Consider the following 17,641-nt stretch of genomic DNA (forward strand, 5'->3'; position numbering starts at 1 on the left):
TTAGAATGACAGATTACTCTTTCCTTATGGAGCTGCCTGTTATCAGACCTCTGACACAAACAGATGATTGGCTGAGTAGTGAGTAGTTTTCCGAGTTGTGAGACAAGTGCTGTCATTGTCTGCTTTAGTCAGCGTTTGTCTGTATTGTCTCTGTTACAATAAGTCTTAGTCAATGGAAGTTTACCTTCTGTACCATGCAAAAACATCTATACCACCTGAACCTTTTCACATTTAATCACATTACAACCACAACTTAAATGTGTGTTATTGGGATTGTATGGGAAAATCCATAACTGTGAAGTGAAAGTGAATGGTTTTCAAGATTTTTTACAAATAATCTGAAAACTATGGTTTGCATTTGCATTCAGCCTTTTGATCCTCATGGTGGGATAATGTGCAGTGTTTTTCTAATCTACCGCAGCAACACATCAACACCTTTTGTAAAATCTGTTTCAATCTTTAATGGAGTGTCCTTCGGGAGACAAGTGGCCAGGCTAATGAAAAGAACCTGAGAACCTTGTCCCTTAGTAATGACATACTACTGATTTTCACACATTTTCTTACTCTCTTTATGGGTTTAGATCCCAACCTTTTTCTCTTTAAGTCCTTCTGTTTTGACTGCAATGCTGATTAGGAAAAATGAAGAAAAACAGTTATAACAGAAAAACAGATAACACATCTTAACAGCTGTTGTGTAATTCCATTGTTATATTTCATTGGAAACAGAATGATAGCAGTCCAACATCGTTAACCAAATCAATTCAATTCAATTCAGTTTTATTTATATAGCGCCAATTCACAACACATGTTGTCTCAAGGCACTTCACAACAGTCAGGTACATACGTTCCAATTAATCCTAACAATTGAACAGTGCAGTCGGAGTTAGCTTTTTATTCAAATTGGATAAAACGTTTTTCTATCTAAGGAAACCCAGCAGATTGCATCCAGTTAGTGACTTGCAGCATTCACTCCTCCTGGATGAGCATGTAGAGACAGTGGACAGTCACTGGCGTTGACTTTGCAGCAATCCCTCATACTCAGCATGCATGTAGCGACAGTGGAGAGGAAAAACTCCCTTTTAACAGGAAGAAACCTCCAGCAGAACCAGGCTCAGTGTGAGCGGCCATCTGCCACGACCGACTGGGGGTTTGAGAGAACAGAGCAGAGACACAAAAAGAACACAGAAGCACTGATCCAGGAATACTTTCTATGGGAAGGAAAACTAAATGTTAATGGATGTAGCTCCTTTAGTCGTTTCACCTAGAAAGAAAGAACAGATAAACTCTGAGCCAGTTTTCAAGGTTAGAGTCTGAAAGAGAGCACATAGAGTTAGTCACAGTAGAAGCTCAGTCAATTGCCATGTCTAGGAGAGAGAAAGGGTTAAACACTAAAAGACAGGGCTATGTGGATCATCGGTAGAGGGTGAGCATTAAGTTGTTGCCAGCAGAAGCTTGGACGATGCCCCTCTCCAGAAAAGTGTCACAGGCAGACACAGAGCCAGGCCAGGTGTAGCTTCTAGGAAGAGAAAAGAGAGAACAAGGTTAAAAGCTGAAATAACAGCAAACAATGCAAAATTGGAGAGTAGTGTGAGAATGTAGCGAAGAGGGTGAAAGTGGTCATTATGTCCTCCAGCAGCCTAAGCCTATAGCAGCATAACTACACAGATAGTTTCAGTTCAGATTATTTAGTTAAGCGGCGCTTATTTACAACAATGTCGTCTCAAGGCACCTCACAAAGGGTCCCACTGATGGTCATTGTTATACTAATAGCCACAAGGATTGGGATACCTTTCTCTGTCAGACTGATTATAACCATTGGAAAAGAGAGGGGGTCATACAGGTAGCAGAAATGGAGGGTGTGTTTGCACCTCAACCATAACTGAGCCGGTTTAGGCTAACCCTGACTCCCCCTTACTCCAACCAACAGGGAGAGAAGAAGACGGAGGTAAAAAATAAGGAAGATAGCTCAGGATAAACTAAGCCACTCTAACTATAAGCTTTATCAAAAAGGAAAGTTTTAAGTCTAGCCTTAAAAGTAGACAGGGTGTCTGCCTCACGGACTAAAGCTGGGAGCTGGTTCCACAGGAGAGGAGCCTGATAACTAAAGGATCTGCCTCCCATTCCCATCAGTCTCTGTTTTTGGTTGAAATTATATTTCTAGATGGTAAAGCATTTACTTGTAGGTGTAGTAGACTAATAGAAAACCAGCAGACTCAACAATCAGGACATGGATGCTGCTGGTTCTGTCTAAGTGAATCATTATTTTGAAGGCAGAAAATAATAACAGGATGGAGTTCAATCAATGAGCTCATTCTGTGAGTAGACGTGTCAAACAGGTGGCCTTTATTTACAGAGGAAGACAGAGAATGTTTTACATGCTGGTTAATGTGCATACTTCTCTGAAGTATGGGTTGTCACAGATATTTTTCAGAAATACTGCATATTTTGATAATATCTGATAGAATAAGGAAGAACCTGTGAGTACTGTAACTACCAGAAGATACCTATGTAAAGCCAAGCTATCAGCAAGAAGCCCTCTAAATGTCCCATTGTTGGAAACAAAACTGGAGTTGAAGATGTTACCATTTGCCAGAGAACACAACTGGCCTAAACAATAACAGCACAACTTTTTGCAAACTGATGAAAGCAAGATTGTTCTTTTTGTGTCTAAGGGTTGCATCCGGTTTTTCAGATGACCCCCAAACACTGAATTCAGGCCACAATACATTGTGTGGGCATGGTGGCCCAGCTATCATGATATGGGGAAGTGTCTCATATTATGCATAATAGGGATCAGAAGTTTCAGTACATCACAGTACTTGAAGAGGATATGTTGCTTTATCCCGAAAAGGAAATGTCCTTGTAATGGATGTCCCAAGAAGACAAGTATACCAGTAAGTGGGGAGCATCTTGGTTCTAGACCAACAAGTTACATTATGGAATGACTAGCCCAAACCTTGGACGTAAATCTATTAGAAAATTTGTGGGGATGAACTCAAACGTGATGTCTCTGAGATGGAACCAAGCAATGCAGAGGAATTGTGAAATGTAGTCCAATCGTTAAAATCTAAGTAATTTCAGGAAACAAGGAAAGATCCATTTCAGAAAGTTAGCACTTTTATTTCAAACTTTGTGCCTGACCATGGCCCTACCACCTTAAATGTTGGTTTCTGTGTGAGTGATGTAGTTAAAATACCGTATTTTAAAATTTTGGGTTATTTTGCTATTCTTTGAAGGTGTTTAAGGCAATGTTTCTCTAAAACGTTAAGGTTAAGAAGGAGTTTGATGTACACCAGCTGTTTCACCAGGAAAGTGTTTTTGCAAGTCTGTTTTCAGCTAAGTGTATCGTTCCTCAGCCAAAGGAATGTGGTTTGTGTGTAGCAACTATACCTTAGCCTTATTTCTGATGAAATAAGTTTGGTTCATACACTTTATCAAGAGAAACGGACCTAAGGTGGAGCAAAAGTGAAACTGGTGATATGTTAAATCCACTTGCTACTTAATGTGCTTGTTTGTTAGTAGATAACAAATGTTTCTTCTTGAAAAATAGGCCATACAATTTCCCTACTATTTACCTTTTATTTAAATTCAGTTTTTTCTAATAATCCCAAGTAACTATCTGGTAGTTAATATATTTCTCACTTTAAATTTTACCTGCATGATTATTGGACAGAACACACAGAACTCTCCCTTGCATTTTGTGCCTGAAGCGACATGATGTTTGACACCACAGATGCTGCCGAATGCATCTTTCTACTTCTCTGACAATCACTTTCATATGTCTCAGCCCCGTGACAACCACTATCCTGATGTTCTTTCATTGCGCTTTTAAGGCTAAGACCATCATCAGATCTCCAATGCTGCAAGGCTAAGGCCTCTGGCAATTTTAGGGGACTCCATCAGTCATTCATTTTGAAAGAAAAGCTTCTCCTTGCTGCCTCCTCAGCATGACAGGAACTCCCAGCAAGGGCTATGTCTGGTGCAGAAGCTTGCAAGAATGTATGGGGGCTTTATGTGCTGTTGAATGTGCAGCTCTAGTTTGTGGGAGAGAAGTGGGGGGAGGATGAAAGAGAGGAGAGAGCAGCAGTCGGGGAGAAAAGATGGAGATGTAGGGATGAGACTGACAGATGCAGAATTCAAGGAAGGGTAGGACAGAGAGATAGTGATTTGGAAATGAGTAAAAGGAGGTGAAGTGGAATGGATGATACAAAGATGTTGGGAAAAACTGACAGATGCAACGCTGGAATGGGATATGCGGCGGGAGGGACGGGTTGTTACGTGGTAGGGGTTAGTGAGTTTTTCCCTGAATGTCGATGCGGAATGAGGCTGTCAGAACCAGGGCTGCCAGAGGAGGAGAAGCAGAGCTGGCTGGATGAACATGGAAAAGCTTTCACTAGGTTTGGGCTCCCCACCCGCAGAACCCTGTGAGCTTTTAGAGGCCTCCCCAGGGACTCCACCACTCCTGCTGCCGCAGCATTACACTGACGGCTTGTCATAAGCTGCCGAACGATAATATCTAAACACCTGCACACACATACCTGGAGCGTGATCACACTCATACACATTATAAACATGCCACCTGATTTTAGATTGTCACACATCCATGTGTAATTGTGCACATGCTCTTAGTGTAATTGAGCATGTTTGTTTCTCTGCATCTCTGAGGGACAGTGCTTTTCAGTTTGGTCTGTCTATGTCTTCTGGTGACAGTGTGTGCACTTCCCAACCTTGTCATTGCCATTCAGTAGGAAAACGGGAAGGAGGGGGACAGGGGACACGCAGTGCTGACAGACAGGCAGCAGCTAGTGGAGAACTCTGACACATCATGAATTATGCAGGATACAGCTGCGACTGTGCACATCAACTTCGGTCATAGAAATAAATGGACGCAGGGCCAGCCATGTAATATTTGCCCCCAACATGGAGCATAGCCACCATGACAGCCCCAGGCTAGCTCTTTGTCTCACATTTTCTTAGTAAGTGATGGACAAATGTACCAATATTAGGCTCATTTCTTGTAAAGTGTTTTCATTTAGAAGAAAGATGCAGCCGTATCTACTAGCAGATTTCATAGTTGGACTCTATACGCCCTGCTTTGTTTGGCAGATGCTTTTCTCCCAGAGTGATTTGATACAAGATTAAAAAAAGCAATAAGATTTTTGCGCTTTGTGTTTTTCTCACTGAATTTGAATGTATGTATAAAATCAATTTAGGTGTATTTTAAAATTATACATCCAAGTTGCCGCTTCCATATTCTGTAATGTTGTTTGTATTTCTATTTAGACTCATCAATCAAGCAATTTTGTCTCCCATAGCATCAGTTGGTCACCAAGCAAATTAGAGTATAGCTCTTCAGCCTTGGCTACTTATAAACACACTTTAGATTAGTGAATATGAAATTGTTGCTTTGAAAAGCTTTTCGTTTAAATAAATGGTTGTTGATAAACGAAAAGAGTAACTACACATATTCGCAATCTTGCTAAATATTATGAAAATCCACACACCAACCATAAAGACAACCTTCTCTGAGTACTTAAACAGTTTTTCTTACCTAAGGATTACAGGGCAGTGGTGTCCAAATTTTTGTCCTTTGGGCTAAAAAAAGAAAAATTCTTGTGCTGTTTTTATTTTTATCTGCTAAAACATAAACTGTTTTCTTTTTTGGTCAATAGTATTTTTTTGTGTGTACTTTAAACAACAAGAATAGAATATTTGTCATTCTTTTTTCTAAAGCACTCGTGTATGAATGAATGGCGGACAGACCCAAGATTTGTGGTTCTACATACTACGAAATTTAAAAAAATGAATAAACCTGGTTAAGAAATCTAAAATATTTTTTTTATGATGATTTCATTTGTCTGCGAAAATGTTACTGTTGTGGAATTTTCTTATCAAAGTGGGTAGAAGTTGACTCATAACAAGAGAAAATCCGGACTTTGTCTTTATAAGTTTTATTCAAAGGCATTCAGCGTTTGAATGACTCTGTCACCAAGCAAGTCAGTTGAACAGAGCCCCGATCGACATTTACACACAGTATTTATACCAGAACATGACAGTGTTATCTCAACTGCAAAGAGTCTGTGTTTTATGACCCAAACCCTTCTTAAGTTCAAAAGTGACAAGGTTATCTAGGAACAGACCTAACTGCCCTTCCTGACATTGTCCTAAAGATGGGTCTGAACCATTAAACTTCTGATAATGGCTTTTACAGCTTCTTCCTCTAACACAGATGTTCTGAGGAGTAAAAAAGGTTATACACTGTGAAATGCTTACTGCAAGAATTTCCATCACACTCCCTTCTTCTGATTACAAGATAATCACAACTAAAGGAACATTCTTCAAAATCATCACCCTCTCAGCTAACAGATAATCCAAAGCCATTCTATTTGCAAACTCATCGTTCTAATAGCCTGCTGCTCCGTAGTTAGAACAGCGAAACCTTCCTCAGATAAAGCAGTAAGATTAAAAGTTAACACAAAAGGATCTGGAGCCAAAGATTCTGAAATAGTATAAGGATCAGTTCTGATAGGACATGACTCAAATTTATGTCTGTTGATTAACCACACATTGTCTTTGCTGTACCTTTTCCCAAATGAACACAAGAGTTACAAAAATACTTGCAATACCAATCATTAGCATCAGAACAAACCATCTTCCATATAGCTGCATCGTGACCTTGAAGTGGAATGTCCTTTCTTCTGGTACTGAAGAAAACAAATTATAAACACAAATTATAAACACAACTTAAAAAACAAAAAATCCTGCTGTCTCTCCTGAGTGGCTTCAAGCTGCCCTGTTACCAGTCTGGTACAGGTGGGCGGTCGTAGGAAGCTCCTCTAGAAATATATTTAGAAACAGGAACTCTAACCTGCTAGAAGTTAGGCTTCCATAGTCCAACTGAACAACGGTGGAAATGAACACATTCAAATTTGTAATAATACCATAATGATAAATATCAAGAAATAAACATAAAAGTTAGATAAAAGCATCCGAGATTTCCTCCTCAGAGTCAGTCTCGCTGCCAAAGTGGGAGGAAAGAATCTCTCACTGTGGTGTGTGTGCAGTGAGGCAAATGACCTTATGATTTCTAACTTTCAGGCAATGCGATGGCCTTAAGTAGATTCTGAAATAACGTTGCACTGCCAAGGGATTATTGTGCCCTTGTAAGAACAGTGTTCTTCAACCACATCTTCAATCACTCGCCAGTGATCAGCTTACAGTTCTTTGTCTTGTGGTGGTCCGCTGTCCTCACACCTTTCAGCCGTGGATGATCCAGTTAGAAGATGACTTGTGTCCTGGAAGCCAGATGAGCTTTCCTGCAGCTTTCCTGGGTGTCTAGTAGGATCTGATATGGGCCTTTCCAGCCCTGGACTTCCTGTGTTTTCTCCTAAATTCTCTGAGCAGAATCCAGTCGCCAGGAATAAAGGACTGGAGGGTGGAAGTGGCTGTTTCTGGTAATGCAGCCTTCACCGTCTGTGAAACGTGAGAAAACACAGTGGACAGGTTTTGACAGTAAAACAACATCCTATCTTCACACAAAGATGTGGAAGAAACTTTTCTTGGCAATATCCCCATATTCAAATTAGGAGACCTGCCACACAGCACTTAAAAAGGACTGAGATTTGCCTGTGTCCTTTGTCTCAATCTCATATAAGTGAGATCAGGGCCTTCACAATGCTTGGCTAACTTTCAATTCAAAGTCCCATTCTCAAACCTAAGTGCTTAACTACATGAACTTCATCAAAACATCCAACAAAATCAAAAGAATTGATCTTCTGACTTCACCTGATATACTAGCAATGACCATCAGCTAAATATTCTGAATATCAAAAATGTGACATAATGTTTGAGGAAGGTCTGATTACAGGTCAATATTTCATAGTTTCAGAAAACCCAAAAATAATTTCAAAAATGGTCTAATCTGTGGAGATATAAAATTTCACAAAAGAATCAACACCATAATTTCAGAAAGGTTTTCATAATGTGGTCTCAGGGAGCTATGCACCATTTATATAAACAAAGTACAACGTCTCTCTCGCATTGTCACTAAGTCCTCACTGGAGGTATGAGCTACCCTTTTTCCCATGAGTGCTAAAACTTTTGGAACCCCATGTTGCTTTATTCTGACATTCCCCTCTTCTGGCGCAGGGTCCAACCCATGCGACAATTCAGCAAAAAGTCTGAACAAAAATGTTTTAGTAACCAAGATCACATAACCTAGAACCAAAGAAATTAATTCTGACATAACTATGTGTCACTATGAATTTAACGAAAGCAACATAAAGAAAATCCAGATGTTTTTAACTGCAATTCAGTTCCAACAAAACACAAACTTTAGTTATTCAGTTCATCAATGTCTCACTTAGAAATTAGTCACATATCATCCTAATTTGTCTTGTACAAAGATGAGTATTAGATTAATGGACATCTAATGTAATTTGGATGAATAAACCCTACAAATTGAATCTAATAAATAAATCCCACCAAGTATGAAGTCATGACTCAGATTCTTTATCAAAAATATATTCCTTACTTTTGCATATCTTGAACTGTCAGCTAGTTTAATGGTACCAGGGAAACTGTCAATCTAATAAATCACCAATGATTCTGCATGCAAAACTAATTCTTCAAACTAGTTTAAACTATTTCATTAACCTTTTAATAATAAAACACATAAATCCAAAAGTCATGCTACATCCTTAATCATTATACAAAAAAAAAACATGTTATTAAGGCAACAATCACTACAAGCATTTTGATTCTATTGTCTCTTAAACAGTGTTAAAACTCAGGAAGGGAGGTGCTGAGCATTACCATGACAACAAAGGCATGAACCAACCTAGTTGGTGGGCGGAGTCAGGCAGAACTAACCTCTGATTGACAGCCTATGGGCGGACCCACAGTTTCTTCATCCCATCCCACATTAGTGTAACTTAAACTGCAAAACTGTTAACATGCACCTACCTCATAAACAAGCTGCTTCTTAACTCTCCTGAAAACTCAAAGTTTTAATCAATCTGGGATTTAGAAACATTATTCTAAACATGGATTATTGTTTCATGCAACATATAATCAAACATTCAGTCCAACAAAACAAAGACAAAACATCAAAGACAGACAAATGACCAAATTTGAAGCTTCAAGAATTAAAAGAAATTTTTAACAATCTCTTTTCAGAATATGTTTTCTCAGCCACATCTTTTAATGCTATAATTGATCAATGTTGTTATGACAATCTTAAGGATCCTTTTTTTAAAAATGAGTGCACATAGTCCAAAAAATCTCAAAGTATTTAGAAGCACAGCAACAGTTTTCTCTTAAATGAATCCAAATTTATTGATGCTGAAACCTTTTGCTAATTCTTTGTACTGTAACTCTGTAATAATAATAACTACAATCCTGAGAGTTATTGTTATAGTTCTCTTTTTGTTTGGCTCAATTTGATCACAGCTGTATTGCAGAATTTCAGGTTAAATGCAAAGAAGTATTTTAATTCAATTCAATTCAAATTCAAAGATACTTTATTGATCCCCGAGGGGAAATTAGAAAAGTCAGCATTGACATTTTTATGGTATAACCAAACTAAACAAAAACTGCAGTGTTTGACTTAATCAGAAATTAAGATAAGAAGCTTGACTCCAAAATGGACTTTTTCCCACATAGTGTTTCAAAAAAGAACAAACATCATTTTCTTTAATTTGGCCTATTTAAATTTTGAGAGTTGGGGAAAACTTATTACTAGAAACCCTCTTTAATAATCCAAATGCTGATAAATGTTCCAATATTTTATCTCTTAGTAATCTGAAATCACCTTGTGTACCTTTGTACTCATATGTATTCCTTTAATCTTTAAACCCTAAGAAATAAAACAAGGAGACTTGAGTTTGAGTCGACCATCCTCTTACTGTTAAGAGGGCCTTTATTTCTTTTCTTTTCCTAAAATGAAGGATTTTACTTGTCTTGATTCTGTTATAAAAATCCTAACCTTGGTTCCAAAACTAAACTCTTCAACCCCAATCTGTGTTCCTCAGAGTAGAAATTTTGAGTATTATTGCATTTCAAAACCACCAAATGACTGAAACTCATCATTGGCTTAGATCTATTTTAATAAGTAATCGGTCTACCTTTAATTAAATATTATAATTTTATGGACCCAAAATCTATGGCTTACGGGCTTCAGGAGTCCAGGAACCACAAGTTGAGTACTACTGCATTGAATAATGGTGTTAACTTTCTGCAGAGATTGAAGGATTGGCTAAATATATTATTTCTGCTTGGACAGCAATCAGATTTAAAATCACTAGTTCACAGCTCCTAATTTACCTCAGATCATATTTGCTTCTATCCCAGTTCATAATAAGCTACAGACAAACATTATGCTAAAAAGCCAAGAACAAAACAAAAACCAGATCTGTTTTAAAATAAAGAAAAAGCATGCTTAAAAAACTTGGTACTGTGGTGGAAAATAACTCCACGGTTCTGAAGGCCTTTTCATGCAGAATCTTTTAGGAAACATGAGATTAGTTTAATTTTTTGTGTGGTACCACTGTCCATTCAGTTTCTTTCTAAATAACCCCATTTTTCATACTTATTTTAAAGGTTTGTTTTACCAAGGGAAATGTGTTTAACAAAACCAATTACTCTCAAAAGTTTTTTAAGTTTTTAGCTGGTGATATCTTAGAAAACAACAAATGTTTTAATATTTCTGTGCAGCACAGAACTGATCAGGTGTCCTTTCCTTCTCCAAAGGGAGAAAAGAGAACCTGCAGAACCAAACCTTTCATAGTTTTTGTCAGGACCTGATATAAGGTACAGTGTAAATCAACACGCTGCATGAATCAGAAGAGGGAAGAAAAAACCTAATATAACCTCTTCCCAGCAGCTGCTGTGAAAAACAATGAATTTGTACTTTCCATAAGCGTCAGTTAGCACTTGCGGACAAAAACTGCACCAAACTGTAAATACTGTGTCAGAAACTGTATGAAGACCATCTGCAGTAAAACTACGCCTGTTTTAATGAGGTCTCTACCCATTAGATTTATGGAATACAAAATCTGACAACAGAAAATTATACCTGAAGGAGAAACCCATCAGGTTTTACGCATGCGCTGGGTTTTAAAAATGCTCCTTCATGAGATCTGTCCTGAGAATAACATAGAAACACTTGGTTACTGCTGAGTTTTGGAGATGTTGTAACTTCCTCTGCTTTTAATAACTTTTAATAACTATAATAATTGACCCTGAATATTCCACGACGAAAGAGAACTTGTTTCTCTAAAAGAATTAACCAGAAAGTATCAAATGAGTTAAGTTATCACCATTTTAAAGATACTTTTCTAACCCTAAAATAATATTTTAACCCGCTATATCTGTCAACGTCAAGCAAGCGTGTCACATGAGCAGCGGTTAATAAGCGTTCTTCGTTGCAGAAAATAGGAAAAGATTTATGCAAATGTGTGTGTGTTTGTACGATACCCCCATCAGTTTCTAAATCGCTCCAGAGTCAGACTGTCATGGCACACAGTCCTCTATCAGTCCAAAAAAAAACAACCAGGCCCTTCCCCGGTCTGTTGGTGAGACATTGAATCATTCTTTGTCCACTTTAACTTCTCCAGGAGGGAGAAAGAAGAAACTTTGCTCCGGTTTCTCTTCTGCCCGCATAAGATGCTTTCAATATAAATCCAGTGCATTCACTCTTCTGGCTCTTGCAAACAGCATGGATCGTTGTCCATCTCAGTGGGGACAGACTTCTTCTGAGTTTCGTTTTTTTTTCTTGTAGAAAGTCACACTGCGATTTTCAACATGCAGGAAGGCAGATCTCTCTCTTTCAGGCCGTGCTGGAGAAGCGTCTCTGGCGGAGTAGCCATGGAGAAGGGCAGGTTTCTAAAATCCAGACTCAAAAACGCAGATGTTGAACTCAAATCCCATATATGTATGTATTTGTGTGTGAGAGAGGCAAAAGAAAAGTTTAGTATAGGTTCAGATTTTGCACAAAGAAATATTATCAGTCAGTCAGTCAATTGTCCCCCTGCCTGTCACTTCCTTCCACAACATGCACTATAATCCTTTCTAAAACAACTTTCTTTTCGCATCTCTAATGTCCCTTTTCACTTTTACCTTCTTTTCTGACTGATCGCAATATTTAAGACAAACAAAACTTCCTTCAGAAACGTTTTAACTCTTTAACCCCTTAATTGATGCACTCTGTGCTTTTTAATCTTTTCTTATGTTTTTTTTTTTTTTTCCATCTGCATCCATCAACTGTTTTACTTGAAACGTTTTAAACTATTTAACTTATTTACACTCAAACTTCCACGCTGTGAAAAACCAAACTTATCTTCCAAATTAAAGCACATTTCACACAATCATCCCCACTTTTTCCTTTCATTATTTTATAAATCAGAGTATGAAGAAGGAGACACCCCTGATGCCTCAAGGTTCCGGAACCATTTTTTTTTACCTGTTCAGCGGCACGTCTGCCCTCTGGCTTTTCTCCTTTATGAGGTGTAGAAAATTGCTAAAAACCACCCGCAAAACCCTGTGTTTTGCTTTATCCCATTGTTACCAATGAGAACCTCCCTGCCATTCCTTTTGCAGGGTAACTGGGCCCTCAGCTGATGTCCTCCCTCTCGCAACTCTGGAACCTAATTAATTAGTTAGGAGATGATGGTTAATGTGTAATAAAAATAATAATATACATTATATCATACAGAGCAACTTCTCACCCAGATATATTTGAAGACAAATAGTTCGGATCCAATCGTCCAGAAGCCGCAGGCGGGCACCAGAACTCCCCTCCGTAAAATGGAAGTGGACTGAACATGACAGTGTTATCTCAACTGCAAAGAGTCTGTGTTTTATGACCCAAACCCTTCTTAAGTTCAAAAGTGACAAGGTTATCTAGGAACAGACCTAACTGCCCTTCCTGACATTGTCCTAAAGATGGGTCTGAACCATTAAACTTCTGATAATGGCTTTTACAGCTTCTTCCTCTAACACAGATGTTCTGAGGAGTAAAAAAGGTTATACACTGTGAAATGCTTACTGCAAGAATTTCCATCACATTACCTTATTAGAAAAAAATTGTCTGCATCAACTGCCTGTGTTTGCATGACAGATTCGCTCTATTCTAGAATTGTGGTCAGGGGGCCATCTAAATGATTTTGTGTGGCCTCCAGGTCACACTTTGGTCACCCCGGGTTTAGATAACACATTTAGAGAGGTAAGGACTGCAAAGCAACTTTACTGTACTTCATTTAGCCATCCTGTTATCTGTTGAAAGTTTCTCGTTTGCCATACAGGTCCTTCTCAAAAAATTAGCATATTGTGATAAAGTTCATTATTTTCTATAATGTAATGATGAAAATTTAACATTCATATATTTTAGATTCATTGCACAGTAACTGAAATATTTCAGGTCTTTTATGGTCTTAATACGGATGATTGTGGCATACAGCTCATGAAAACCCAAAATTCCTATCTCACAAAATTAGCATATTTCATCCGACCAATAAAAGAAAAGTGTTTTTAATACAAAAAACGTCAACCTTCAAATAATCATGTACAGTTATGCACTCAATACTTGGTCGGGAATCCTTTTGCAGAAATGACTGCTTCAATGCGGCGTGGCATGGAGGCAATCAGCCTGTGGCACTGCTGAGGTCTTATGGAGGCCCAGGATGCTTCGATAGCGGCCTTTAGCTCATCCAGAGTGTTGGGTCTTGAGTCTCTCAACGTTCTCTTCACAATATCCCACAGATTCTCTATGGGGTTCAGGTCAGGAGAGTTGGCAGGCCAATTGAGCACAGTGATACCATGGTCAGTAAACCATTTACCAGTGGTTTTGGCACTGTGAGCAGGTGCCAGGTCGTGCTGAAAAATAAAATCCTCATCTCCATAAAGCTTTTCAGCAGATGGAAGCATGAAGTGCTCCAAAATCTCCTGATAGCTAGCTGCATTGACCCTGCCCTTGATAAAACACAGTGGACCAACACCAGCAGCTGACACGGCACCCCAGACCATTGCTAACTGTGGGTACTTGACACTGGACTTCTGGCATTTTGGCATTTCCTTCTCCCCAGTCTTCCTCCAGACTCTGGCACCTTGATTTCCGAATGACATGCAGAATTTGCTTTCATTCGAAAAAAGTACTTTGGACCACTGAGCAACAGTCCAGTGCTGCTTCTCTGTAGCCCAGGTCAGGCGCTTCTGCCGCTGTTTCTGGTTCAAAAGTGGCTTGACCTGGGGAATGCGGCACCTGTAGCCCATTTCCTGCACACGCCTGTGCACGGTGGCTCTGGATGTTTCTACTCCAGACTCAGTCCACTGCTTCCGCAGGTCCCCCAAGGTCTGGAATCGGCCCTTCTCCACAATCTTCCTCAGGGTCCGGTCACCTCTTATCGTTGTGCAGCGTTTTCTGTCACACTTTTTCCTTCCCACAGACTTCCCACTGAGGTGCCTTGATACAGCACTCTGGGAACAGCCTATTCGTTCAGAAATGTCTTTCTGTGTCTTACTCTCTTGCTTGAGGGTGTCAATAGTGGCCTTCTGGACAGCAGTCAGGTCGGCAGTCTTACCCATGATTGGGGTTTTGAGTGATGAACCAGGCTGGGAGTTTTAAAGGCCTCAGGAATCTTTTGCAGGTGTTTAGAGTTAACTCGTTGATTCAGATGATTAGGTTCATAGCTCGTTTAGAGACCCTTTTAATGATATGCTAATTTTGTGAGATAGGAATTTTGGGTTTTCATGAGCTGTATGCCAAAATCATCCATATTAAGACAATAAAAGACCTGAAATATTTCAGTTAGTGTGCAATGAATCTAAAATATATGAATGTTAAATTTTCATCATTACATTATGGAAAATAATGAACTTTATCACAATATGCTAATTTTTTGAGAAGGACCTGTATATGTTTTGAAACCTCGAATCAAGACAAAATGCAATTAGCTCAAAAATCAGATGTCATGGTTGCGCATTATTCTGTGGCGTAGCTCTGTGCAGCCATTGAGTATGAGTATATATTTTATTCTAATAGAGAGAAAGATAATATTATTGTGGGCTAAATATATGATGACGATTCTACACACCCATGCCATTGCATGCTTTTTTAAACACAAAATTGTATCTTACCTCTAAAGGCTAAAAGTACTTGTGAACAAAGGTATCTAATATTTTGCAAACTTATTTTAAGCTAAGCAGAAGACCAAACATTCTGAAAAGGACATTCAAGGATTTCTTGAATGCACTGAAGGTTCAACAGAAGTCATTTTCTTTTCACTGTTATATAGTGACTGGAGTTATCTCTTTGGTTTATGGTATCTTTATTCAAAAATAATATCTTTGCATTACATAATTGAACTTTAACATCTGGGAACACCTGCTGCTTCTTCAAGTCTCAGATGTGTTTTTTGACTGAATTGCCAAACCTGTCCTGTGAGATGAATACAACATGAGCTATTGTATTTTTCTTATTTTCAGCTCATTATTTTTCTCCTTTCAGCTCCTGCTGAGCTTATTAGGATGCCTGGGCACCAGTTAGAACTCTGCGTCACCAGGCTGTCAGCTCTGTAACTAATGACCATCTTAGCTGTCCTTGGTTGACTTCTTGCTAGTTTCTCAAAAGACTGCTGAGAAGTGAGGTTTTAGTTGATTAGATGCTGAGAAGGCACATCTCTCCCTTTCTTTCATCTTTCATTTCATCTGCAGTCCCAGGTTCTTGTTGGCACTTTTAATCAGTGGCATTGAATCATGCAGGGTCCAGTTTAGCATTAATGGTGTTCTTTAAGGACAAGGAGAAAGAGATAAAAGATTTTTATGTTCAACATTAATGATCCAATTTAGATGTGTGCCTCCTACCTGCTGCTGGAGAGTTATGTTCAAGAGTACCATCAAGATGCTGTAGTGTTTTACACCTACGCTGTAAATTGGTGTTTTATTGAAAGGAAAAACTCAGTTTCCCAACTCGTTCTCTTTACGACTACTCATCTTCTTCCAGACCAATGCTCCTATAAAGAGACGTAGAACATTTCTACACAGAGTTCCTCGTGTTTCAGATTTTTCACTGGAGATATCAATCACAATAAAAGCTTTTAAGTGTGTTTTGGATCTGCTTCCTTTTTCTTCAGCATAGCCTGTGGATCATGTTGGGGAATAAAAGGAATGAAAAGAGATGGAAAGTAGAGGAAAGTTAGTTGGAAGAAGATGTGTGTGACAGGTGAAGTGAACAAAAAAGGATGGGGTATTTAATTATTGGGTGATATCATGCCACATTAGAAAAGAGCAGAGCAAAAGGCTGTAAGTAGAAGGTGATTTATGATAACATGTATAAATGGAAGCAGAGAAGCAGCAATCAAAATGATGATTAGAATGGGAGGGGGTAAGAGATGAACAAGATTTTTATGGGTAAACCATGAAGTCGGTGAAGTAAAAGGAAAAGTTTAAGGACCACAAAGTCGAGGGCAGAGAGCAAAAATTAACCAAGCAAACTATGGCTCCTTAACATTACATATATCGTAATTTTTACAGCTTTTCCTTTTTAGTTGTGTTCAGGCTGGTAGATTATAAAGTTAGATTCATTTTCATTTCCAAAATTGAGAAACATGCCAAAAAATGTGAAACGAAGAAAGGTTTATTTGTAATTCTCCACAGCAGAGGAATAAAATTTGGAACAAAAATTAGAAGTAAGAAATACAATTCTAGCAACATCCAAGTAGGTGTGATATCTTCTCCAGTCCCCCTCGAAACACATGGATTCAGATAAGCCTACTGTATATTAATGAGTCATGCAGTGGTTGTTTTAAAACACTGTAGCACTGAATGGGAGCACTAGAGTAATGTAGCTGTCAAATTGTTATTTTGGTGCCACTGAAAAGCTATTAGCCCATCAACAGTTAGTTTTTGCTCCACATCCTTCCTCACTTACAGAACATAGCAGATTTCTATTCACCATAAAACAATTACAGTCTCACACACTCACCTGTGGGGTTCCCCAGGTGTCAGCCCTGGGACCCATTCTATGTTAGCTCCCATTTGACCATGTCATCTGAGCCATGGAATTTTTTCTATGTAAAAACTATAACAGCTGCTATACTTCCATCAGCATCACCTTCATAGCTAACTGTCTGGAAGATATAGAGGATGAAGCACGACTTTGTCCTGCTCAACAGCTTCAAGACTATAGCTGTTTAAATAGGAACGCCTCACCAGAGACAGTCATCATCCATTGCCAGCATCACATTCTCTGGACATAATATTCCTCTGTTCTCATCAGTTATCAACCTTATAGTGAGGTTTGATCCCCACCTTACATTTGAAGATCATAATAAACACTTTTGCATGGTTTCATTTTTCTACCTCAGAAATATTGACATGCTTCATCCCATTTTCCCCCACTCTGATGAAGGAAAACGTGTTCATTCCTTTGTTTTTTCTAGGCTTGACTGCTGTAATACACTCCTCACTGGGATCCCTACAAAAAATCTCCAAAACGTGCAGCGTAACCAGAACTCTGCTGCTCGGGTCAGGATGAAAGTGCAGAAACATAAACATGTGACACCTGTTCCTTAACATCACTGCAAGAATGTGTAGCACTTTCAAGTTCTGTTTTTGAAAATCTAAAGTGAGTAAAAATGAATAAAAT

General features: G+C 38.7%; 1 protein-coding gene across 2 annotated transcripts in view; it reads left to right on the forward strand.

Moving 5' to 3' along the window:
* nell2a (neural EGFL like 2a) overlaps positions 1–17,641 on the forward strand; it is a 163,759-nt gene that overhangs the window by 100,230 nt on the left and 45,888 nt on the right. The window lies entirely within an intron of this gene.

The sequence above is a fragment of the Girardinichthys multiradiatus genome, chromosome 2, assembly GCF_021462225.1.
Source record: "Girardinichthys multiradiatus isolate DD_20200921_A chromosome 2, DD_fGirMul_XY1, whole genome shotgun sequence".
Classification (NCBI taxonomy): domain Eukaryota; kingdom Metazoa; phylum Chordata; class Actinopteri; order Cyprinodontiformes; family Goodeidae; genus Girardinichthys; species Girardinichthys multiradiatus.